General features: G+C 50.3%; 1 long non-coding RNA gene across 1 annotated transcript in view; it reads right to left on the bottom strand.

Annotated features, from left to right (window-relative positions):
• The window catches only part of LOC131823641 (uncharacterized), a 44,149-nt gene that overhangs the window by 10,371 nt on the left and 8,973 nt on the right, over positions 1-24,805 (bottom strand). The window contains exons 3-4 of the long non-coding RNA XR_009350625.1: positions 9,900-9,964; positions 9,435-9,518 (exon numbers count right to left, since the gene is read on the bottom strand). This is a non-coding gene — a long non-coding RNA (uncharacterized LOC131823641). The remainder of the gene's footprint in view (positions 1-9,434; positions 9,519-9,899; positions 9,965-24,805) is intronic.

The following is a 24,805-nucleotide window of genomic DNA, read 5'->3' as shown; positions in this document are numbered from 1 at the left end:
CACTTGTGATTGCATTTAGGGGCCTCTCAGATAATCCAGGATAATCTCGCATTTCAAGAGCCTTAACTTAATCCCTTCTGCAAAATCTCCTTTGCCATAGAAAGTCACATTCACAGGTTCCAGAGCTCAAGAACTAATATCTGGGGGAGGGGGGCTTTGTTCCGCCTGGGACAGTGGGTTCACCTAGAAGCAAGGATTCAAATGCAAGTCATTTATTTGGGGAATGGCCCCAGGGAGGAGAGTGAGGAGATGGGAGGCTTGAGCTATGCCAGGAAGCCTGGGCCTGGCCACACCTGAATTTCAGCCCTCTTAGGGTACTGAGAGCACCCTGAGGTTTAGCAGCTTGAGTGACTGCTTTAAAATCTAAATTGGACCTGGTCACTTTCATGATCAGAACCCTCCATTAGCTTCTCAGAAAAAAATCTATGCTCTTCCCCACAGCCTATAAGCCTCTGTCACCTCCCTGCCCTCATCTCTTACCACTGTTGCCCTTTCTCACCTCCCTCTGGCCTCCTCAATGTTTCTCAACACACTAGTCAAGTTCCAGCCACAGGGCCTTTGAATATGCCTTTCCTCCCTCCAGGAAAAATCTGCATGGCTTGCTCTCTCTCTTCACTCAGGTTTCTGCTTGGGGCATGGACTGTCCCCCCATGTCCCTTTTCTTGTCTTTTTTGTAAATAAATTATTTTTTACTGTGATAAAATACAATCCTGAAGTTTACCATTATAACCATTTCCAAGTGCACAACTTGGTAGCATTAAGTATATTCATAATGTTGTGCAACCAGCACCATTGCCTCGTTCCAGAACTTTTCCATCACTCAGTGGAAACCCTATACCCATTAGGTGGTCATGCCCTGTTCTTCCCTCAATTTTCCTTTTTTGTATTGATAGGGCACCTTCATTTTTAAGCTGGGCACATGACCACCCAGGAAAAAGACTTCATTTCCCAACCTTCCTTGAAGCTATGACATGTGACTTTGTTCTGGCCAATAACAGGTGAACAGTAGTGATCTGTGCTCCTTCACCTACCTTCTGGGCGATGCCCTTGAAGGGGAGGAGTGGAGCCTCCCCTGACCTTTCGCCTCCCATTGGCTGGAAAGTGGCCATGCTGGGGAGGCATCTTGGTCCACCAAGAGAGCATGCAACTCTTGATCTTGGGGTCATGAGTTCAAACCCCACGTTGGGTGTAAAGATGACTTAACTTAAAAATGTGTCTCTTGTTTGAGCCACTGTAATGTTGGATTTCTGTTCCAGTGGCCAAAATGATATTGTAACTACCAATTTGGTAATAGAATTTAAAATACCTGGCATTATCTTAGTGGGTGGGCAGCTGGTGAGGATTCACACAGGACAGGCTGGGAAGCTGGTGGCCCTTGTCACGCAGGGACAAAATGGTTAGGTAGCCCATTGCTATAGACTGAATGTGTGTTTTCCTCCAAATTCAGATGGTGAAACCAAATCCCCAACAGGATGGTTAGTGGAGGTGGGGCCTCTTGGGGTGATTAAGTCATGGGGATGGAGTCCTCGCAAATGGGCATCCTCACTGCTCTGCAAAAGAGACCCCAGAAAGCTCGCTTGCCCCTTCCTCCATGTGAGGACACACTGAGAAGACAGCCATCCATGAACCAGGAAGCCGGTCCTCACCAAGTACCAAATCTGCCAGCTCTCTGATCTTGGACTTAGATTCCAGAACCAAGAAATAGATATCTTTTGTTTATAAGCAACCCAGTCTATTGTAATCTGTTGTAACAGCCCAAGTAGATTAAGCCACCTGGCATCTGTGAGACCCTTGGAGACAGCCTGTAGCTCTAGGTGGCTTAGTCTGTTTGGGTTGTTATGACAGATACAATAGACTGGATCTATTACAGAACACGAGCCTTGCAGCTATGGCTGCCATGCAAGTCAGAAATGACCTATGTCCTTTAAGCCATAATACTTCCCTCCCATCAGCATCCTTTCGGTTCCCGAGATCAGATGGCAAAGTTCTGGATGTCAGATTCAGGTAGTGGAGGAGACTGCTTAGTGAACATACGGGCGGTGAGGGGGACCTGCATGTGGGGGCCGTGTCGCTACAGCAGCCTCACATTTGCCTTAACTAATACCCACAGAAGAAAAATGCTTCCTTCATCAACCGCTATGGGGATTCAAGGAGGAAATCCACATAAAGCCATGAGCATGTGTCTGGCACCTAGAAGACATCCAATAAATGTTCGCTATTTCCCCACCACCTCCGCCTCGGGTTTGGGGAAGAAGATGCCCCTTCCCAAACTGCTGGGGAAGCTCCCTTGCTATGTCTTTTGTTGCCAGGCATGAAACCCAGTCCCCAGACTGGTCTCCTCTGCAACCACAGCTCCTGTCTGGCAGACCCTCTCCCGCAGCTTGCTCCCTGCCTGATTCTGGTAACTCTGTGCCCTCCCCATGCCCCCTCCTCCCCAGTTAGTTCCCTTAAACCTGTCCACCTCACCTCCTGAAATGCTCCTCTGCTAACCCCCAAAGTACACTGCCAGCAGCTGGCTACCAGGGGCCAGGACCAATTTCTTGCAAAACTTTTTATGATCCTCCCCTGACTACTAAGTGGTTAAAAATATCCACTCCGCCCAGGCAATTTTGCTAAGCTGGTGTCAGGGGGAGAAAGGGAGACGAGGGAGAGCTCACAAATGAAGCAAATTGCTGAAAATCGGATTTTTACTGTCTTATCTAGGAGCCACATGAGAGGAGAGGAGATTGCAATTTCTGCCGGAACTTTCTCACATCCCCGCGTCTGGGGCAAGCAAGTGGTGAGAGCAGGAGAGGAGCAGGCTGGAGGAACCTGGGAAGGAGAACAGAAGGAAAGACAGAGGCTGAAGAGGGAGGGAGTAGGAAGGTGGGGTGGGGGGGTGGTGAACAGGAGGAAAGGGGCAATAATTAGGGGCAGCCCTGAGAAAGACTGGGGGCCCCCAGGGTGTTGGATGCCAGACCCCAGCCAGAGGCTCCTGCTGAGGCTGTACTTCTTTTGGAGATCCTTCACACCCACAGAGTCTGATTTTAATTGTCCGGCAGGGACGAGTGTCCTTATAAGGAGGAGAAAGGGAGACAGACATAGGGATAAAGGCCATGTTCCAATGGAGACAGACACTGGAGTGATGTGGCTACAAGCGAAGGAATGCTTGGAGTCCCCAGAAGCTGGAAGAGACAGAGGAAGGTGGCTTTGCAGGTACACCTTGCTTTTGGCCCAGTGATAGTGACTTCAGATTTCTTGCCTCCAGAACTGTGAAAGAGCACTAATATTATTTTAAGCCACTTTGTTTGTGGCTATGGGTCTGTTACAGCAGCCCTAGGCCACCTATCTGTACCTACAACACTGGGCAACTGAAAGGATTAGACGATTGAATATGTACCAAGGGCTTAGAAAAGTGCTTGTCGTAGAGTGGGGAGACACTGCAGATTTGTTGAATGGATGAGGAAGTGTTCAGTGAGCTCCTATCATGTGCCAGGTGTTGTGCTAGATGCTGGGGATAAAATGGGAAGCTAGCCCCAACCTGGTCTTTGGGCTCATGACAAATAACACCTAGTTAGGGGACAGATGTGGATCAAATCAACATTCTAGTGAAGTGCAACTACCTAGTGAGGAATGGGCTCCAGAGAAAAGAACCAATTCTCAAAGAGCTTAAACCAGCCAAAACTTGACATAGATGGTGCCAGGGAGAGGTGTGCTAAAGGATGAGTAGGTGTTAAAAAGAGGAAATTGGAGGAGAGGGAGAAACTTTGCAGATGATGATAACCATATGTGCAAGGGACCTGAGGCAGGAAGACGGCTTGGAGCATGTGCAAAATAGTGGGAAGACCAGGGTGGCTGGAAGAGAGGACAGGAAGGGGTAGAGGAGTGCAGTAGGAAGTTGATGCAACGAGCAAAGGTCAAATCACTCAAGACCTTGTGGGCCATATTGTAATTTTTGGCCTTTATTTTAAGAACCATAGAACTATTACAGTCATCCAAGTGGGGTTGATGATGGTTTGGTCTAGAATGGTTGATGGAGATGGAGAGATGTAGGCAAATTCAAGGGATGGCTATAAAGGCAGAGTCCACAAGATCCATTCGGGGAAGTAGAGTTCATGAGACTTGGTGGTAGATTGGATGTGGAGGTCTGGAGAAAGAGATTTCATATAGACTAGGGCATTGCAGGTCTGAAATGCCTATAAAATATTGAAATGAAATGCTGACAAGGTATTTAGATGAGGCTGTAGTCCTCTGGAATATAAATGTTATGGTCATCATTTATGGTGTATCAGTCAAGACAGGCTGCGTTATGCTGCAGTAACAAATAAGACCAACTTTTTTGGGGCTTCAAACACCGAAGCTTCATTTCTTGCTCATACTACATGGCTGTGATGGGTCAGAAGGGGTTAGGGTGGCAGGGGAGTTGTGGGGAGAAGACGCGGGATGGGGTGCCTGGCTACCTCAGTTGATGGAGCATGTGACTCTTGATCTCGGGGTCATGAGTTCAAGACCACATTGAGCTTGGAGCTTAATAGGCTTACTAAAATGAGTGAATGAAAGTATGTATGTATGTATGTATGAATGAATGAATGAATGAAAATAAAATGCAATCACAAGATTGCATTTGGGGTGGATATGACTGCCCTCCAGGACCAAGGCTGATAAAGCAGCCACCATCTTGAATGTTGCCAATTGCCATGCCAGAGAGAAAGATTACTCTGGAGGGATCCCTGTTGGCAATGACATGATCCAGCCCAGAAGTGGCACATGTTAGTTCTGCTCAGAATTCATTGGCCAGAATGAATATGGCCCCATTTAACCCCAAAGATGCCAGGAAATGTGATTCCCTGGAAGGGGAGAAAAACATTTGGAGAGCAGCAGTCAGCAGTCATTACTTAACCACATTGGCATGAAAGGTTGGTCTGGAGAACGACGGAGAGCCCCCTCAAACCCAACATTTAATGACCCTATAAAAGTAGGCCTGAGGGAATGCTAAGATTTTTCTGTGCATTGGTCTGGTGGCTGCTACAGGCAGAGGTCAGGCAACCCAGACATAGGCATGCCAGGAACTGAGAGATGAGAACATGGCCAGACTGGAGATCTTTCCTCCAGTAGTCTGATATTCTCCTAGAATCCCATTACATTGGTTAGGTTGAGGCTGGGAAGACAGGCTAGGAAGACAGAAGGCAATCTAGATATTTCAATAGGGACAGATTTAATGCAGGGAATCAGAGCCAGCAAACCCCCTGAGAGGGCTGGGGGGAGTCACACCAACATCCAGGAAAGCAGCAAATACAGGAGCCATAGAGAATCACTGTTGATGCTTGGTGACTCCAAGTGCCTACTCTCAGAATACACTATTTGTAGGACAATGCCCAGAAAGTGCCAGGCCGATCTCACAGCTGCCATTTGCTTGCCATTGACAGGACAAATGATGGCTCCTGTTTCTCTTCAGCCTAACAAATCTTGCATGAACTCCTCTCAATTGTAGACTCTGCCCCATAGCCCTGTTGACAAGGGAGTCTTAGATATGTCTTAGACATGTAGTTCTCAAACTCTAGCCCCTGAGGTACAATGAAGAATCAAAAGAGGTGCAGAGTTGCTAACAGATAGTTGAGCATTCCCAAAAAGGTGGACCATGGAGACGGGTGGTCGGAAGGGTTTGGGACCCAGCGACGTGCTGGCAAGGAGGATTCCGAGTGATCGTGGGCCATGGGGTGGACCCCCCCACTCCACGCAGGCAAGACAGATCCCTTGTTCCATGAGGCCATTCCTTCCCAGGCATCTCTTGGATTGTGTTCCTCCCTATAAAGCAGCAAAAATTAGATGACAGTGTGAAGCCTGAGTGATAAAGGGGGTGGCTCAGTCCATGGAGCATGAGACTCTTGATCTCAGGGATGTGAATTTGAGCCCCATGTTGGATGTCGAGATTACTTAAAAATAAATTCTTAAAAAAAAAAAAAAGTAAAAAATGGAGTCGTATTCACTGAGCTAAAGAAATGAGCTATCAAGCTACAAGAAGACATAGAGGAAGCTTAAATGCATATTGCTGAGTGAAAGAAGCCAGTCTAAAAAAGCTACGCACTGTAGGATTCCAACTATATGACATTCTGGAAAAAGCAAACTATAGAGATAGTCAAAAGAACCAGTGTTGCGGGGTGGGGGCCTCGGGGGCGCGTGCAGAGGGAGGACTAGTTGGACCACAGGGGATTTTTAAGGTGGCAAAACTATTCTATGATACTGAAATGGTGGATCCATGAACTCTTGCCGTTGTCAAAACCCATAGAACATGCAACACTGAATGTGAACCCTGACACAGGGAGTGGACTGAACTGATACTGGGTCATCTGCTGTAACAAATTGTCACACGAATGTAAGATGTTAATGACAGGAGAAATTGGAGAGGTATATAGAACCTGTCTGCACCGCCTGTACAATTTTCCTGTAAACCTAAAACTGCTTCAACATTTATAATCTAGGGCCACCGGGGTGGCTCAGTTGGTTAAGCGACCAGCTGGCCATGATCTCAAGATCGTGATCTCAGGTCGTGATCTCAGGGTGGTGATATCGAGCCCCTCGTGTGGCTCTGCACATTTTTTCTCCTTCTCCCTCTGTCCCTCTGCCTCCTCTCAAAAAACTATATATATATATATATATAGTATATACATATATATATATATGTATGTATTTGTTTGATTTAAAAAACCAAAGCACCGGCTCCTTGGGGCTGGATCATGCTCCAGTCAGCAGGTAGTCTCTGATAAACAGAGGTAATTGATTTCTGGAGCTGCACAGGTGCTCTAAGCATGAGCTCCCAGCCCCTACGGCTGGCAGCCATGAACCTCACACTTCTGGCAGACCAGGGAACTAGCCTGGGTTGCTTCCCCTGTCAACCTGGAGAATCTGTTTCCAGGGTCTGGGACTCCCTCACCAAGAACCATCTCAGGCTCTCCTGGATTAGTAAGCCATGGGGCCTCAGTTTCACTATCCATAAGTGGGCATGTAATATGTAATAGTTAGCATAGGCTCAGTTATGCTACGTAACAAGCAAGCCTGGGTTGCTGAGCTAGAAGAGGCTGTGTTTCCGGGTTCCAGACATGCTGCTTTCCCGCAGTCTGGGGAGTGGGGCTCCTGAAAGACACACGGTTATGATACAGCAGGCCCAGGTTTGCAGCAGGTCAGCATGGCCGTAACAGAGTCTCTCAGCCACAGAAGCAGCCAACACACCGATGCTGACACTTCTGCAAACACGGCTGCCAGATGCCTGGCCCCTGCCTGGAGCCAAATGCTTTTCTGTCCTTCTCTCCTCCCTGCCCCACATTTCCTTTGGAGCTGGAGGTTAATAAACTCATCACTGATGAGCAGGGAACACGTCTGCAGAGGTTTTAATTACAGCAGAAAATTGGCCCAATTGGTATTTAATGTAGAGTAAGTGTCGAGTTAACTGGTCAGGGCAGGACAAGCTGAGGTTTGCATGGAGGTGTCCTGAGCCCTGCCTGGATGGTTTTCCCTGACAGCCTCGAAGGGCAGGGGCTGCTGTAGTGTTGGCTCTCCCGGGGCTGCTGCCACACTTCAGAGATCCTGGGGGAGAAGAGGAAGCAGCCTGAGGTGAAGGGGTTAGAAGACATTTCTGAAAGCTCAGCTCAGGGCTCTGCTCTCTGGCCTCTTGGCTTTTCTCCTTTGCAATGTCTGACCTCCTTCTCTTCCAGGCAGCCTTGGAGAGAGTGCTGGTGCTTGTGTGGACAGGGTGTAGGAGGAGCAGGAGAATGGCATGGAGGGGAATTGGTTGGGGGTGGGGCAAAGTGGAGCTGCCAGGAGCTAAACTGTTTTTTAAAGATTTTATTTATTTATTTATTTGACACAGAGAGAGAGCACAAGCAGGGAAAGAGGCAGAGGAAGAAGCAGTCTCCTGATCAGCAAGGAGCCCAATGTGGGGCTCGATCCCAGGACCCTGAGATCATGACCTGAGCTGAAGACAGATGCTTAACTGACTGACCTACCCAGGTGCCCCGGAACTAAACTTTCTAAGTAAGGTGTGGGAGAGGAGAAAGTGCCCCGCTTCTCCCATCTTGCCTCTCGTATCTGCCCCAGGGGAGCTAACAGAGGAACCTTTTTGGAGAGCCTGTGCTTAAGATAGAAAAAAACCCCAAAGCCCCAAACAATAGGAGGCAACAGGCTAACAGAAGCCAGGCTCACCCAGAATCCATTACAAGTGTCACTACAATTTTCCATATGTTCCAGGAGCCCTCAGGATGACTGCATCCTGTCCAGAGAGACTGTATAGATATAAAAGCATAATTTCTGGAATCAAACTGCCCAGATTCGAACTCTGACTAGCTGGATGACTTAAGGCAAGCGACTTAACCTGTGTCTCAGTTTTCTCATCTGTAAAATGGGGGTGTAATTTCTAATGGTGAGGCTAGGCGAGGCTGCAGAAACAAAAGAAACTCAGCATCTCAGTGACTGAAAATCACAAGGTTTATTTCTCACTCATGCTTCATGTCTGTTTTGGGTCATCACGGGGAGGCTCTTTTTATCATGGTCACTGGTGGAGCAGTCACACTCCGGAACATTCTAGAACATTGCTTCCAGTCATGCCAAAAGGAAATAAGAGCTTTGGAAGGTCATGCACAGGCAACTAAATGCTCTAGTTGGGAAAGACAGGTGTCAGTTCCACTCACAACTCATTGGTTAGAACCAGTCAGGTGACCTCCTCCACAAGGAGGGCAGGAAGCACAGTTCTTGGCCAGCAGCACTGATGGGCCTCCTACTTACAGGTTGTCATAAAAATTAAGTGAGGTGGGGCACCTGGATGGCTCAGTGGGTTAAACCTCTGCCTTCTGGCGCAGGTCATGATCTCAGGGTCCTGGGATCAAGCCCCGCATCGGGCTCTGCTCAGTGGGGAGCCTGCTTCCTCCTCCTCTCTTTCTCTCTGCCTGCCTCTCCACCTACTTGAGATTGAAATAATATATATTTTTTTTAAATTAAGTGAGTTAATAAATGGGAAATGCTTAGAACAGTGCCTGGCATACAGCAAACACTCTTTCCAGGTTCCTGATTTTGTGTTTTACCAGGAAATGTGACCTCACCCAGGTCTCTGATGCTGATGGAGCAGGATTGAGATGGACCAGTGGCTGCCTGAAGATGTGCTCCAGGTGTGTGCCAGGGACATCCAACCACCACGAGGCACCGATCAGGGCACACCCGTGCCTGACCCTGAACTCAGACAAGACCACAGAGTTCCCCCATGCATTCCAGGGAGGGAGATGAGAGCTGGAGCCTGCCCAGACCCTCCAACAGGCAGCCCCCACCTCCAGAGACCTACCTTATGCCCGTGCCATGCATGCCACTCCAGGTGAGGACAAGTGCTCATGGCAGCTTCAGCGAGCAGCCCGGACCTCCAGAAGGTAGGAGGTCCTACCACCTGCTGCTGCCCCTCACCGTTCTTCACTTACCTGTTGGTTGATGACCTTTCCTCTTGGTCGGAAGGAGCACTCCCTCAGAGGAGTTCTTGACCCAGAGACGGTGACAAGTAACACCTGTGAGGAAACAGACCCCCAGAGCCATAGTCCCTTGCTCAGTGTCTCCCAGCAAAAAGTCATAGAGGCAGGATTCAAACCCAGGCTGGCCTCTGTTCCGAGAGTTAAAACATGTCACCATGCTTCCTCTTGGAGTCCACGTCTGCATCCCCTCTCCTCTACTAGCTCCCCACAAGTCCCACCAGCCTCCCTTCTGGACCCCGCCCCGCAGAACCAGGCAGCTCGGGAACCCCTGGTTTCCCCACCATCCAACCAGAGCTCATTTCAAAGGTGGAAACCGAGGCCTCTCAGACAACCAGGGAGACCCCTGAACAATGGACATCGCCCAAGGGCAGGAAAAGTGCAGGCAACTCCAGGTAAAGCCAGGTGCCCTTCACAGACCCTAATCATCCCAGAAGAGCCCAGCCAGGCCCGCACCAGGAGGCTTCTTCCAGCAGCTTTGGCTTCTGCAAGGAGAGGGGAGAAGAAAAGCAGTGCCCTTTGCCAGCTCCCCAAACATCCTCCAGCGCCCCCCAAACCCACATGGGGACCGTGGGGGGCCGCGGCTGCCCAGGAGGGGCCTATTCCCAGCTTCCTCAGCCAGAGGTGGATTCCCAGACTGTGGGGAGCAGGGGGCGGGGTCCTGGCGCCCTGGCTGGCAGAGGGGAAAAAAGTGCCAGCGTGCCCCACCTCCACCCGGGGGACCTCCCCGCGCGTACATATTGCGCTGTCCATCCTCTGCTATGATGGGCAGAGATGGCCCCCAAAGTGCTCTGGCTTCCCTCATTCGCTGCAAGCTAAGCCCTGCCTGGGGCCTCCCTGCCCAGCAGGGGCAGAAAAGGCGAATTAAGGAGGATTTAGAGACCCGCCCCGCCAGCTGAGAGATTAGATGAGATCAATATACAGAGGGCCGGGTGAGATCCCGCTGAGGGGCTCCTTAAGACCCGTGACCCTGAGAGGTAATTAACAGGCTTGCTGGGGTCAGCCAGACCCCTCACCCCCACCTCTACCCTATTCAGCAGCCCCCACGAAGCCCAGGCTGGGGTCCTGGCTCCCTCTTAGTCCTCCGCACCAGCCCTGCACAGGTTCAAAATCAGGGTCCTCCCCCAGTCACCTCCCCCGGGAGCCTGGAGGGATCACTGTCTAGTCTCTGTCCCCCTTGGAGCGCTTGCCACCTGCCGGAAGCTGTCTAAAGCTTTATAGAGCTCCCTGATTTTTCGCCACAATTCTAGAAGGCACGATGCTATCATGATGAGGTCTACTCTGCAGATGGAGAAATGGAGGCAGAGGGGGGGTGAGGGAGCTTGTCTAAGGTCACACCCCAAGTAACCATGCACCTGGGATTCAAATCCAGTCATTTGGGGTTCAGAGCTTGAGCCCCTAACCTTCTGGACTAGTCTTCTGCCCTTCCCCTCACTCCCCTCCCCTACACAACTGGCTTTAACCCCTAAACAAGGCAAGACCAACAACCTCAACATATTGTCCCCCAGGCATTTTTCCAACACCTTTAACTACCGGGACCTCAACGGAGCAGCCAAATGCAAGAGAAAACTCTATGACCTGAAGCACATGACACAAAGTCTGTACATCAATGAAAGCATGTGACCCAGAAGGTGTATAAGCTCCAGAAAGAGGGGGGATCCCATTATTTCTTGTCTCGAGGAGCCTAACACCTGGCATGTGGTGGGTGGTCAATATATTTTTGTGGAATTGAATTGAACTGATGGTCGTGGTCTTTACCTACAGCCCCTTTGCTCCTAGTTTAGACACAATAACAACTGGCCGGGTTACTCAGGCTAGACAAACCAGCAGTGCTGAAGGCAAAGAGTGGGAAGAAGTCTTGCCTCCAGCGCTCACTAGCCCTGCCTGCCTGCTTCCTTCTGTAAAATGGGTTATTGTGAGGGTTACAGAAAATTGTTAACAAACGTCTAACATGGTGCCTGGTACCTAGCGAGTACTAGATAAACATTAACTTGAATTTTTTACGGGCTAGCAGAAAAACTATAAAAATAGACATAAGACCTCAAAAAAAAAAAAAAAAAAAAGCCAAAAAAGGAAGGCTGAGATCCTGTTATTTATAGAAAGCCTGGAAGGGGATTTGAAGAGCTACCTGTAACCCTGATGTATGTGATAAGAGCTGGTATTATCAATCCTGGACATTTGCACCTCCCAGCAAGCCGAGGAAGTGGGTACTACGACTACTGCATTTATAGATGAAGAAGCAGAAGCTCAGTGAGGTTAAGAAACTTCACCAAGATCACACAGCATGTAGCAGCCAGGCTGGGACTCAGACCCGGCTCTGTGTGACCTCAAAGTCCTGGCCCAAGAAAGACTAGAAGAATAAGCACGTGAAGATCAACGGAGATATCCTCAAGGCTGGAAATGTGGGAGATGGCTTTTGCCTCTCGGTGCGCTCTGAGTGTGTTTCCTGCCTGCGCTAGTAACAATAATAATAAAGCTAAATATTTTAAAATTCTTTCTAAATATAACCCTTTAGGTAAGAGGAAAAGCTCAAAAGGAAAAAAACCCATTGTGGTTAGGGTCCCCAAGAGAAGCACTCTGTTAAGTAGGTGACTTGCGGTCTGTTATAGGAATGAGAGAAGCTATAGTATAAGGGTGTGTGGGCCCCTGTGAGGCTGGGGAGCCATTACCACCCCGAGGAGCTGTGGTCCCACTCAGGTGAGTGGCCAGCTTGCAGGACAGGCTCAGAGCTAACCCCACTCCCCACCTGCTCTCCATCTTCAACCAGAGCCTCCTTTTGGCTGAAGCTGAGGAAGCCAGAAAACCAGGGAGCCCCCATCCGCCCCAGCACCCCAGGGAAGGGTGGAAGAGGGTGAAAGTTCAATCTTTTTTTTTTTTTTTTTTTCCGTGGAGGAGAGGAGGGGCATAGGGAGAGGGAGAGAAAGACTCTCCATGCTGGGGGTCGATCCCACAACCATGAGATCATGACCTGAGCCAAAATCAAAAGTCAGACACTTAACTCACTGAGCCATCCAGGCACCCCAATGAAGCGTCAATCTTGAAGGCCACATGGGAACCACCTTATCCTACCCTCCTTAATGTAGAATTCAGAACCGGGGAGCTCTTCCACTGGTGGAAACCCCTTTTGGAGAAATATTTATTCTCCTGCATAAGATGGTACAGACAAGGACTTTGGCAAGAACAAAAACCTGGTAACAATCTAAGATCTAGCTGTGGGGAATGATCAATTATTAAATGAATTATGGCCCCTACTATGGGAAACGAGACCAGAAAAAAAAAAAAAAAAGGGCGGTGCAAAAAAGCACCCAAATCTATTGTGATGATAGTGTGCATTGAATTGTGCCCTCTCCCCGCCAAAAAAAAGGACGCCCAAGTCCAAACCCCAGTACGTGCGAACGGGGCCTTATTTGGAAATAAAGTCTTTGCAGATGCAGTGATGTATGGCTTTCAAGTTGAGATCACTCTGGATTTTAGAGTGAGCCCCAAGCTCAGAGACTGGGGTCCTTACACAAGAAAGGAAGGGGGGTTTGGAGAAACACAGAGAAGAAGGTCAAGAAATGCCAGGAACCCCCAGAAGCTGGAAGAGGCCAGGAAGGATTCTCCCCTAGAGCCTTCCCTGGGAGTGTGGCCCTCTTAACACCTTGATTTCCGACTTCTGGCCTCATTCTGGCCACGTTCCTATTGCTTTAAGTCCCCCAGTTTATGGCCGTGTGGTGCAGCCCTCAAAAGATACACGTATCAGGAGTACAGTGATACAAGCAACTTTCATAACAATGTGTGCAGTGTGATTCAATCCATGTCAAGACTGCTGGAAAGCACGAAGTAGCATTGTGGTCAATGGCCTGCCGACTGCCCTGGGGCCATCTGGAGTCGCCTGAGGCTTTAGTGGACAGTTTCCACACAGGCTTACAGCGGGACACCCCAAGCAGCCACATCCCGACCTGGGAGACTTCTCTTAGGTGTGGGCAGTGCTGTTACTGGCCCCAGGAGCAGCCCTCAGTCAGGGAGGCATGGGAGCTGGTGGATATGCCCCAACTCGGTGTGTGTGTGTGGGGGGGGGGGGCAACGCAGATGCACAATCAACACCCAGCTGTTCCCAGCGGGAATGAGCCCCAGGTGTCCACAGGGGTCACCTGCGCACTAATGCCCCACCCTGTTAGTTTCCTACCTTCCCTGTTGTATTAATTATCTAATCCTGCTTAACAAATTACCCAAATTCAGTGGCTTAAGATGATGATCATTTATTATCTCTCATATTTCTGCGAATCAGGAATTCAGACAGGACACAGGGGAACTGCATGTCTCTGCTCCCCAGTATCTGAGACACCTCAGCTTCAAGCCTCAAAGACGAGGGCTGGAGTCCTCTGAAGGGGACGACTCCTTGCACGATACGTGGCTGATGCGGGCTGTTGCCGGAGGACCTAACTAGGACTGTTGTCTGTAACACCCACATGTGGCCCCTCACGGGATCTGGGCTTCCGTACAACATGGCTGGATGCCAAGGGCAAGCACTGAGAAAAAGAAAGGAGGAGGAGGAGGAGAAAACAAAGCAAACTGGGCAGAGCCAGGTGGTAACCATCCTGCCTTCTGGGACCCAGCCTCTGAAACCTGTCAGAATCACTTTCTTTACACTCCATTGGTCGGAGAAGTCACAAACCCCACCCCGATTCAAGGAGAGGCGCACAGACCCCGCCTCTTGTGGGAGGAGCACGTTGTAGAAAGAGCCTGTACCAGGTGATAAAAATGAGGGGTGGCCATCTTGGAAATCACAACCTGCCTTTCCTTTTTGACTTCACCAATTCCCTACCGCTGTTTCTGGGATCACCTCCCAGACCCACAACTTACCCCCAAATCTTTGCTTATCTCAGAGTCGTTGTCTTCGAGGGAACTCAGATTAAGACATCGCGCAAAGACTGTATTTATACAGGTGGGTATAGTATAGGTGTATGTAAATATTTAGGAAAAGATCTGTAAGGATATACCCCAAACAGACAACAGTGGGTCCTCTAATGAGGAAACGGGGATGGGGGACAGGAGGGTTCATCTGTAATACGTGCATTTTTTTCCCCGAGGAGGGATTTCCTACATCCCTTGTAGAACATAACAGACGGAGGGGCAGGATCAGGAAGCACTCATGACATATCGCCGACCATAACACTGGCATTGAAGCAGCTATGACTCTCTTAACACACACGGGGGCCAGGAAGATAGGACATAGAGGACATCCTCTCTGCACCCTCAGCAGGGAACCACCAGCCCATATGACAGCTGAGTGGAGAGCTTGGGGTGGCTCAAGGGTGCAGGACTTCTGGGATCCTGAAGAATGCCCTCTCTATAAAAGTACTCGAGCCTCTGTTACCTAATCTATGAAATGGGTATGACAATGATCATCCCGCAAAGCTGCTTGTGAGGATTACATACATTATTACACAGGAGAGTGACTGGCACAGGACCTGGCATCTAAATACAGCAACAGATGTATTGAGTAACAGCCGTAGTCTGGAAGTTGTTTTCAGTGCTTTTCAGGGGTGAGTCCTCATGAGTCCTGATAATAAGCTATGAACCAGGAGCTATGATTGTCTTGATTTGGTAAAAGAGGAACCAGAAAGGTTAAGGAGTGGGTCAAGGCCACACAGTAAGGTTTCCAGACCCTCCACCTGTCTTTTGACTCCAAATGCAATGCTCCCTCTACCCATCACCCCGCACTTCCTCTGGGGGGTGGGGTGGACAATAATGAATAAGCAAACAGGAAAAAATGCTAGAAAAAGACTGTTTTCTTGGCCTTTTAAAGGACTAGGAGGACTAGTATAACCCAGGCAGCAGATACCCCTCCCTTTTCCATCCTTAACCACTGTCTGGGTTCCACACAGAACCTCCTCTCATAACCAGGGCTTTGGGACAAAGCTGGTAGGAGCAAGGATCTCCTTCAAGATCAGAGGCAGGGGGTTCCCCCTCCCCCGACTCCCATTTCATTTTAAAGGGGGGGAAAGCTCCCCATGCAATGAGGCTGAGCAGCGGGTTCCTGGGGGCCTTGCAGCCCTGTTGTCATAGCAACCAGACTCACTAGCAGTTTCTGATACAGGAGGTGGCTGGGCCCACAGCTTGGGCTGGAGGGGATGAAGGGGTAGGAAGGAGACCTCAAGGGCACCCCCTTGTCCTGAGACTGGACCACCCATACCCAGTGCCAGAGGAGGCTAGGAGCCCACATCACCCCAGAGACACAGGGAGGGGCGCCACTACCCTTGAACTTCCATCCTGAATCTGGGGCAGCTGCTTACATTTTCCAACTTTTGTCCACCCTGGAACACTATTGTGAAGCCTCAGAGGAGGAACACATCAGGTTTCACACTGCCTATGGTCCATACACAGCTCTAGGGGACATTTTCTTTTGTGTTTCCTTCTTCCCTTCTTCACCCTTGACTGAGGTATTACTCGGATAAGGTGAACTGCACAGATCATAAGTTTCAGCTCAATGGATTTGCATGCATGTATATACCTGTGTATCCACCACCCAAACCAAGAGAGAATATGTCCATCCCTCCAGAAAACACCCTCGTGCCCATTCCTGAAGTCCATATCCCCCAATCTGACTTTGTCATCATAGATGAGTTTTGTTTGTCCTTAAATTTCATATAAATGCAACCATACTGCGTGCCCTCTTCTGTCTGGTGTCTTTGACTTAACATTGAACCTGTGGGACGCATCCTTACCATTATTAGTATTAGTACCCTGTCCTTTTTCTTTGTTGTGTAATATTCCATTGCGAGACTGTGCCACAATTGGCTTGTTTATTCTACTGTTGATGGATATTTGGCTTGTTAACAGATTGGTTTTTAAGATAAGCTGCCATGAACATTCTTGTATGTGAACACAGTGTACATTTCTATTGGGTAAGTACCCAGGAGTGCACCTGCTGGGTCACTGGGCAGGTGTGTGTGCATTTTTAGGAGACACCATCAAAGAGTTTTCCTAAAGAGAGTGACTAGAGCATTTTACATTCTCATCAGCAGTGTATGAAAGTGCCGGGATGCCTGACTGGCTCAGTCGGAAGAGCATGCAACTCTTGATCTCAGGGTCCTGAGTTCAAGCCCCACATTGGGTGTAGAGATTACTAAACAAAAATAAAAATGAGTTTAAAAAAAAAGTTCCAGAACACCTGGCTGGCTTAGGCAGTAGAGCATGACTCTTAACCTCAGGTTCATGAGTTCAAGGCCCACGTGGGCATGGAGCCTACTTTAAAAAAAAAAAAAAAAAAAGGCTCCAGTTGTCCACATCCTTGCTAACACTTGGTACCATCAGTCTGTTTCACTTTAGCCATTCCAGTCGGTTGTGTTGTGGTATTTCATTGTTTTATATGCATTTTTCTGATGACTGATGGCATTCAGCATCTTCTCATGTGCGTATTTTCTACTTTGATACTCTGTTTTGCTAGCTGTTTGAGTCTCCTATCATTTTATACATTTGGTTGTCTTTTCCTTACTGATTTGTAGGAGCTCTTTATATATAATGGACGTGCATCCTTTGTCAGAAACTATTACAAATATCTTCCTTCTGGGAGAATATTTCCTACGCCAAATTATCTCCCTAAGTTCTGGATGGAGAGCCACGAGAGTAAATAACCACAGATTATTATTTTTCCTGTTCCTTCTTCATGAAGAAGACAGGTGCCCTGACTTATTGAATGCCCGTGACAAACCAAGAACTTTCCATCCATTATATCCTTAAATCATTACAACATTCTTATTTAATTCACTTATTCAACCTATATTTGAAAATCTAATAGATGCCAGGTATTGTGGGACACACAGAATAAAAATCAGGGTCTAAAAAGAGACTGTGTTCCAGTGGGGAATGGTGAGGCAGATTGTAACCTGCAGACAAATAATCAAGGCCGTATCAGAGTGGGGAAAGTGCCAGAGAGGTGGAGGATAGAGAGTGACTGGGGGTGGTTGGAAGAGTCCCAGGAATGAAGTGACATGGAGCTGGGGCGTGAAGAAGGTGGTAGAGCTAACCAAGTGAGATCTAGGGGGGGAGGGTGTTGTAGGAAGGGGAACAGTCAGTGCAAAGGCTCCATGAAGCTGGGGTGCAGAAAGCTATGGGGAGAGGGATCCCTGGGGAGAGGGATCCCGAAGAGGCCGAGTGAGGGATTTGAATCGAATCTAAGAGCCATGGGGATGGATTGCAGTGTTCTGAACAGAATGACATCCTGAACTTCTTGCCTTTCCGAAGACCCCTCTGGGCACCTGCAAAGACTGAGAGGAGGAGCCCAGGGCAGAAGCAGTGATAATCCAGATACAAGAGGGGGGCAGGACTAGGGCGAGGACCATAGAAGTGGGAAGAAGTGGGTGATGTGTGGGGGATATTTTCTTTTCTTTGAATGAAGTATTACATGGATAAAATGAACTGCACAGATCTTAAGTTTCAGCTCAGTGAGCTTTGTGCATGTATATACCTGTGTATCCACCACCCATACCGAGACAGAGTATGTCCGTCCCTCCAGAAAATGCCCTCACGCCCATTCCTGGAAGTCTATATCCCCCAGTCTGACTTTGTCATCATAGATGAGTTTGCCTGTCCTTAAAATTCGTATAAATGCAACCAAAGCGCATGCCCCCTTCTGTCTGGTGTCTTTCACATAACAGTGAACCTGTGGGAGAACCATGCTTCAGGTTCCAGTTGAAGATGGTTATTATCATCCTCAACTTAGAGGGAATGGAGTCTCAGAGAGGTCAAGTGACTTGCCCAAGGTCACACATCCAAGAAATGAGGAAAGGGCAAGAAAATCCAAGTCTGACTTTTCAGTTATATGAAAGATACCATGTTGTGTGTGGCATGGCCTTAGAAAACCTAGAGATAGGTTTCCAGAAGGTGGGGGACAACTTGGTGAGGGGGGTACAGCCGATCCCCCAAATCTACCTGTCTCTGTGGTGGTCCCTATTTGCTCTACGCTGCAGGGCAGGCACGTGGCAAGCTGCAAATTGAACTGAGATCCAATGTGGCATGAGGTGTCCCAAACTAGCCTGGGCCCTGTATATCCAGGGGGACCCATTCAGAGATGACAAGGATCCATGGGCCTTAGGAAAGCCAGTAAGCCCTGGTTGGTGGTTGAGTATCTGTGTGTGTGGTGGGGGGGGGGGGGGGATGGTGCTTGGGAGCTCCGGCTGCCAGCCCCATTAGCACCACCGTCATTATCCCAGATTTATGTGTGTATAATTCCACCACCCCCCCCCCCATCGCTCCAGCATCTCCCCTGGCTGCAAACCCGACTCCCCCGGAAACAGCCGCGGAGCCGCCTGCCAACGGGCCATTAGCACGCAAGGAGGGGGGTGTGGGGGGAGCGAGCAGTCAGCAGGGAAGGGAGAAGGGGGGGCGGGAGAGAACGAGGAAAGAGGAGGGAGGCGGGAACTGGAAAGGATGGGAGTTCGGTGGCAAGGTGGGAGAGCTGAGAGGAAGGAAACTGGGCGGGGAGGGGTTAGGGGGCCCAGGAGGCTGTTTGGGGGGAAACACGCGGCCCATCGGATTTGGCCGCAGAGAGCGGGCCCAGGGGCAGCCCAGACTGACGAGGGACTCCGCTGGGCGCCCTCGGTCCAGGAGTTACTCCAAAGCCTCGCTCCCGGACGCCCTTCTGAGAACCGGCCCACTGCGTCCCTCCGTGGAGGAGCCCATTTTCAGGGGCTGCCCCTGCGCGGTCTCGGGATCCGGGGTGTAGAGCAGGATGGGGGGCGCCGGCTGCTGGACCCCTGGCGCGAAGCGGACCCCCCCCCCCCCACCATGGCCCCTTCCTCCCCGCGTCCCGCCCCGCCCTCCGGCCCCTCTGGGGGCGCACAAGAGGCCCCTCTATTCCGAGGGAAATCAATGTCGCGTTAATGTAAGATTTCCAGGCGTGGAGGGGGGAGGACTTCATAAAAGATGCATTGTTTCCACTGCCTGCTCGCCGCTCCCTCCCCAGCATCCTGCAAGATGGCGGCGGCCCCAGCGGAGGGCGCGGAGCCGAGCCGCCGGCCGGGGAGGGGGCTGGAGGGGGGAGAGTGCGGGCCCTCTCTCCTGCTAGGGAAGGTGGGAAGAGAGGCCGGGATGAAGGAAAGAAGGGGAAGAGAGAGGGAGACAGAAGGGGGGCGCTGGGAGACCGGTGGGGAAGCGGGAGCCAGTCAGAGAGAGGAGGGCAGGATTGGGGGGGGGGGGTGGAGGGGCAGTGGGGGGGGGGGCGGAATGGCTGGGAGCCTGGAGGAGGGAAGAGATAGGCAGCCCATGGAGGGGGCACCGCGGGAGTCTGGAGATCTAGCCAGGGAGCTGGGAGGGGGACGGAGGTGGGGTGGGGGCAGGAAGGTGAGCGGTCTGGGACGGGGTGAGCGAGGGAGGGAGGAGGGGAAGAAACGGGTGGGAGGGGTGCAGAGAAAAAGGCAGTGAGGGGAGCCTGGGTTAAAGGGAATGGACCTCCCCCCACCCCAAGCTGTCCCTAGGCTACACCCTCCCCTCCAGCCAGGGTCCCTGCCTGGCTCTCTCCTGGTTCCTGTGCACCCTCTCCGTGGAGATGAGCCAAGGAGCGCCATCCCCCAACATAGAGGTAGCTGCACCCCCTTGGCCTGGCTCCCCACCCTCTTTCCTGCCTTGGTACCAGAAGTGCCAAACTGAGAGGGAACACACCTCCCCCATCAGTCTTCTGGGCAGATGGGCAGCCTCATCCCTCTGCTTTCCCAGGCTTCTGATAACCTACCTCCCCTGTGGCCCGTCTGCCCTGCCCAGGCGTTGGCATGGGGCAAGACCCCTACGACGTCTCAACTCAAGGCCTACAGTGTGGACCCCGAAGATCAACCCCCCTTTTCTTAGCAGGGATGGATATTTGGGTACATCTGCATGGGTTTTATTTTCTGGAGAGGCCTTTTGAGGGGCCCAAGAGGGGAAGCGGAGGCAGAAGAGAGCCTAGAACCCAGTGACCTCCTTACTCCCCAAGGGTCGCATCCTTGGTCCCAAACCACTCTGAGGACCTCCACTTCCTTGCCTGCTCCCCCATCCTCCCATCGGCAACCACGATGAGAGTTTTAAGGCCCCCCATTCCAACCTTCCTGCTGCACCATAGGGGAGCTCCCAAACGCCTGAAAATATCTTTAAATTAGGAAAAAGAGCTAAGCCGCCAGGGTCCTTTGGTCTATTAAAGGAGGAGCACAGGCCACCGGCGCCCCCACCCCCTTTACTCTGGTTTTGCATTTGAAGCGCTGACGGCAGATCCAGCTGGAACAATGACAGGGCCTGCCCAGCCGGCCCCAGCTGCTTCCTTTTCAGTGGCCCTGTGCCCCCTGCCAGGTGTGCCAAAATTAGGATGGCTCCCTTCTCTGGTCCTTTTCATCCCCCCAGGGCTGCTGGGGCCTCTGAGGCGCTAATGAAACCCCTGTTGCTGCCTTCCCTTTTCTTCGCAGAGCTGGCCTGGGGGAGGCCGAGGCACGGCTGTGCCTGGAAATCTGTCCTCTAAGAACTGCCCCCTGGAACATATTCATGTGCTATCCTCAGTCGGAGTCTTCATTGCAGCAGCTCCCCGCTTTCCCCCTCCCTACTCCTCCAATCCCTTAAAGTCCCCTTGACAGCCACCTCCTCCAGGTAGCCCTCAAGCCTGCTGGCATTTGCTCTTTGTCTTGCGGTTGGGCAATGGAGTCAAGGCTACCTGGGCCACCTCTTTCTGGCTATGTGGCCTCCCCGCTGGGTGGCTGACTTAACTGTTTAGAACTTCAATTTCCCCATCTGTCAAATGAGGATAATTACAAAAGCCTATGTCATGAGTCTTTTATGATGCTGAAAAGAAGTAGTAAGTGTCAAGTGGGTAGGACAGCTCCTAGCCCTGTTGCTCCAGCCACACTGGCCCCTCGATGAGCCCCCAAACATACCCGTGTCCCACCTGTGACTTCCCACTGGCACTTCTTTCTAGATCTCTCTACAGCTCCTCCTCTCTTTATTCCTGTCTCTGCTCATATGTCCACGCCTCAGAAGGAACTTCCCTGGCCACTTAGCCCTCCTCACTTGTATTATCACCTCCTGACATTATATTACTTACCTGAGCTCAGGCTCTGGAACCTGGGTTCAAATCATGGCTTCACAGTTACAGGCTGTGTGACGTTGGGCACGTTGCTTCACTTCTCTGAGTCTCAGTTCCAACACGGATGAGCCCTCAGAACAGTGCCTGGCCTACACTAGGTGTAATTCCCAGAACTGATATTACTTGTATTATTTCTGGGTGCTCCCCCCTCCCTCCTCTCCTCCTGAGGGCAGAAACTGGGGGGGAAGCGTTCAGTTCATTCACTGTTGTATCTCCAGTGCCCAAATGGCCTGGCACACAGTAGATGTTCAATAAATATTTGCTAAAAGAGTATCTCAGTGAGGTTCTACCAGTCCTGTCTGAGCCTCAGGTTTCTCATCTGAAAAATGGGACCTTACTAGCATGTGCCTCACAGGTGTTTAGGAGTCCATGAACTAAATACCACGGTTTCTAATTCTTCTTCTTCTTATTATTATTTTAAAGATTTTATTTATTTATTTGACAGAAATCACAAGTAGAGAGAGGGAGAAGCAGGCTCCCTGCTGAGCAGAGAGCCCAATGCGGGGCTCGATCCCAGGACCCTGAGATCATGACCTGAGCCAAAGGCAGAGGCTTAACCCTCTGAGCCACCCAGGCACCCCTAATTTTTATTATTTTTATTTTTTTAAAGGTTTTTATTTATTTGACAGAGAAAGACACAGCATGAGAGGGAGGACAAGCAGGTAGGAGAGGGAGAAGTAGGCTCCCCGCCAAGCAGGGAGCCCGATGTGAACCTTGATCCCTGGATCCCAGGATCATGACCTGAGCCAAAGGCAAATGTTTAACAACTGAGCCACCCAGGTGCCCCAATTTCTAATTTTTAGACATAATTCAGATAGCCCGTAGCACAATGCCTCACCCTTCGAGGGCCCTCAACGTACCGGGTCTAGACCTAGAGGCAGGGAGAACTGTGGGAGACACGTTATATTGCCTCCAACACTCCCTCTTGCTTTCTTCCTTTGCAAACAGTGCTTGCTCATTGAGTGGCCATGTGTCCCACTCTGGCATGTCTCCCAACCTGCCTCGGTTCTAGAATTCTAGAAGTAGCAGTGGCACACGTCTGGCCAGTGAGGCCCAGGCAGAGGTCTGTCAGCAGACGGTGCAGGGAAAGGTAAGCATGTGATTATCTGAGCTTCAGTTGCTTTGGCTGTAAAATGGGGACAAAACTGCAACTCTCTGTGGTCAGGGTCTCTTAAGGAACCTAGAAGGATAGTGAGGGGACCCCAGGAACTGGGGGGTCCTGGCCCTGGTTCCATCTAGCTGCTGGCCTCCCACAATGCCCGTTGCCAACTCCAGATTGTTCACAGATGGAAAAGCCACTTTTTTGCTTAAACCACTGCAGCTTGGTGTTTGATACTTATAGCCCAGTGCATCCCCGAATGGTGACACTGAATTTCTCTGGATCTCTAGAAATACTACAGGCAGTGTACTTGTTGGTTGATTTTTTTTTTTTTTTAAGTTAGAATATGGAATGAGGCTCAGGCACTGCTGCATAAAAAAGCAGAGGCATGGACATTTAACTAGGTGTTGATTAGGAAGAGAGAGTGTTATGGGGGGCATTGTGTCCCCGCTAAAAGAGAAAGACATATTGAGGTCTAGACCCCCAGTATCTCAGAACGTGACCTTATTTGGAAATAGTGTTGTTGCAGATATATTTAGTTAAGATGGGGTCAGACTGGAGTGGGGAGGATCTTAATCCAGTGTGACTGGATTATTCTAAAAAACAAGACGCGGACACAGGTACATGCAGGGACAATGTCACAGAAAGACGGAGGCAGAGGGGCACCTGGGTGGCTCAGTCGGTTAAACGTCTGCCTTTGGCTCAGGTCATGATCTCAGGGTCCTCTCCTGGGATCCAGCCCCACCTTGGGCTCCCTGCTCAGCGGGGAGCCTTCTTCTCCCTCTCCCTCTGCTCCTCCCCCTGCTTGTGCTCTCTCTCTCTATCAAATAAACAAGTAAAATCTAAAACAAAATAAAAATAAAGACAGAGGCAGAGACTGGAGTGATGTGCCTATACCATAAGAAGCACCAAGGATAGCTGGCAGCCCCCAGAAGCTAGAAGAGGAAAGGAAGTTTCCTCCTCTAGAGCCTTCAGGTGGAGGGTAGCCCCTCTGATGGGTTTCAGACCTCTGGCCTCCAGAACTGTGAGATGAGGCCTGTCGTTTTAAGCCCCTAGCTTGTGGCCCTTTGTGTGGGCTGCCACAGGATATTTATACAGGGGGGACAGCAGGCAGCAAGACACAATGCTCAAGGTGCCCTGGATCTGGAGTCAAGCATTTGCCCACTCCTGGCCTTTGGGAGCTTTAGGACCCTCTGCAGTCCCGGGGCCCAGACACAGACAAGAGTGTCCTCCATCAATGGACACAGCAGCACCGCAAGTATCTGGAAGCCTTTCCAGCTGTCCAGAATCGACCCCCCCAACCCCCGAATTAACACCACTCAGATGCTCAGCACGCTCTGTGGGGGGCTGCTGTCATTACTGTGGATTTCAGGTTCTCCATGCCCTTGGCTCCCCAGCTAGGCTGGGATCTCCCCCAGGGCAGAGAATGGCCCTTTCAGGGTGCAAGACAGAACTACCTTCTGGAAAAAGCCTAGGGGTATAAATTGGCTTAGGTTCCCAGGCACTCAGCAATGCCTGTCTGATTGAAAGCAAAAGAATTAACCTGGGACTTATGAACTGAGTGTCAGTGAAGACCCCAGTGCTAGTGTTGAAACTGCCTGGGTGTAGATCCCAGCCCTGCCCTTAAGGGAGTGGCTTTGTTGCTCTGTGCCTAATTTCCCCCACAACTATAAAACAGAATAATGACAATCCTACTTTGTAGGACCATTTCGAGGATTAAGTCTTTTTTTTTTTTAATTTTAAGATTTTATTTATTTATTTGAGAAAGAAAGAGAACATGAGCAGGGGAAGGGGCAGAGGAAGGTTCAGACTCCCCACTGAGCAGGGAGCCTGATGTGAGACTTGATCCCAGGACACTGGGATCATGACCTGAGCCAAAGGCAGACGATTAACCAACTGAGCCACCCAGGCTCCCTGAGGATTAAGTCTTTTAATCCATTTCAAGTTCATTTTTATGAGTGGTGTAAAAGAGAGGGCTCTAGTTTCATTCTTTTGCATGTGAATATCCAATTTTCCACAGCACCACTTATTGATGGACTGTCTTTCTTTCTTTTTTGAAAGATTTTATTTATTTATTTAACAGAGAGAGAGAGATCACAAGCAGGCAGAGAGGCAGGCAGAGGGAGAGGGGGAAGCAAGCTC

Source organism: Mustela lutreola, chromosome 2, assembly GCF_030435805.1.
Source record: "Mustela lutreola isolate mMusLut2 chromosome 2, mMusLut2.pri, whole genome shotgun sequence".
NCBI classification, from domain to species: Eukaryota; Metazoa; Chordata; class Mammalia; order Carnivora; family Mustelidae; genus Mustela; species Mustela lutreola.
The sequence above is the reverse complement of the archived record's forward strand: the minus strand, read 5'-3'. Positions and strand labels throughout refer to the sequence as shown.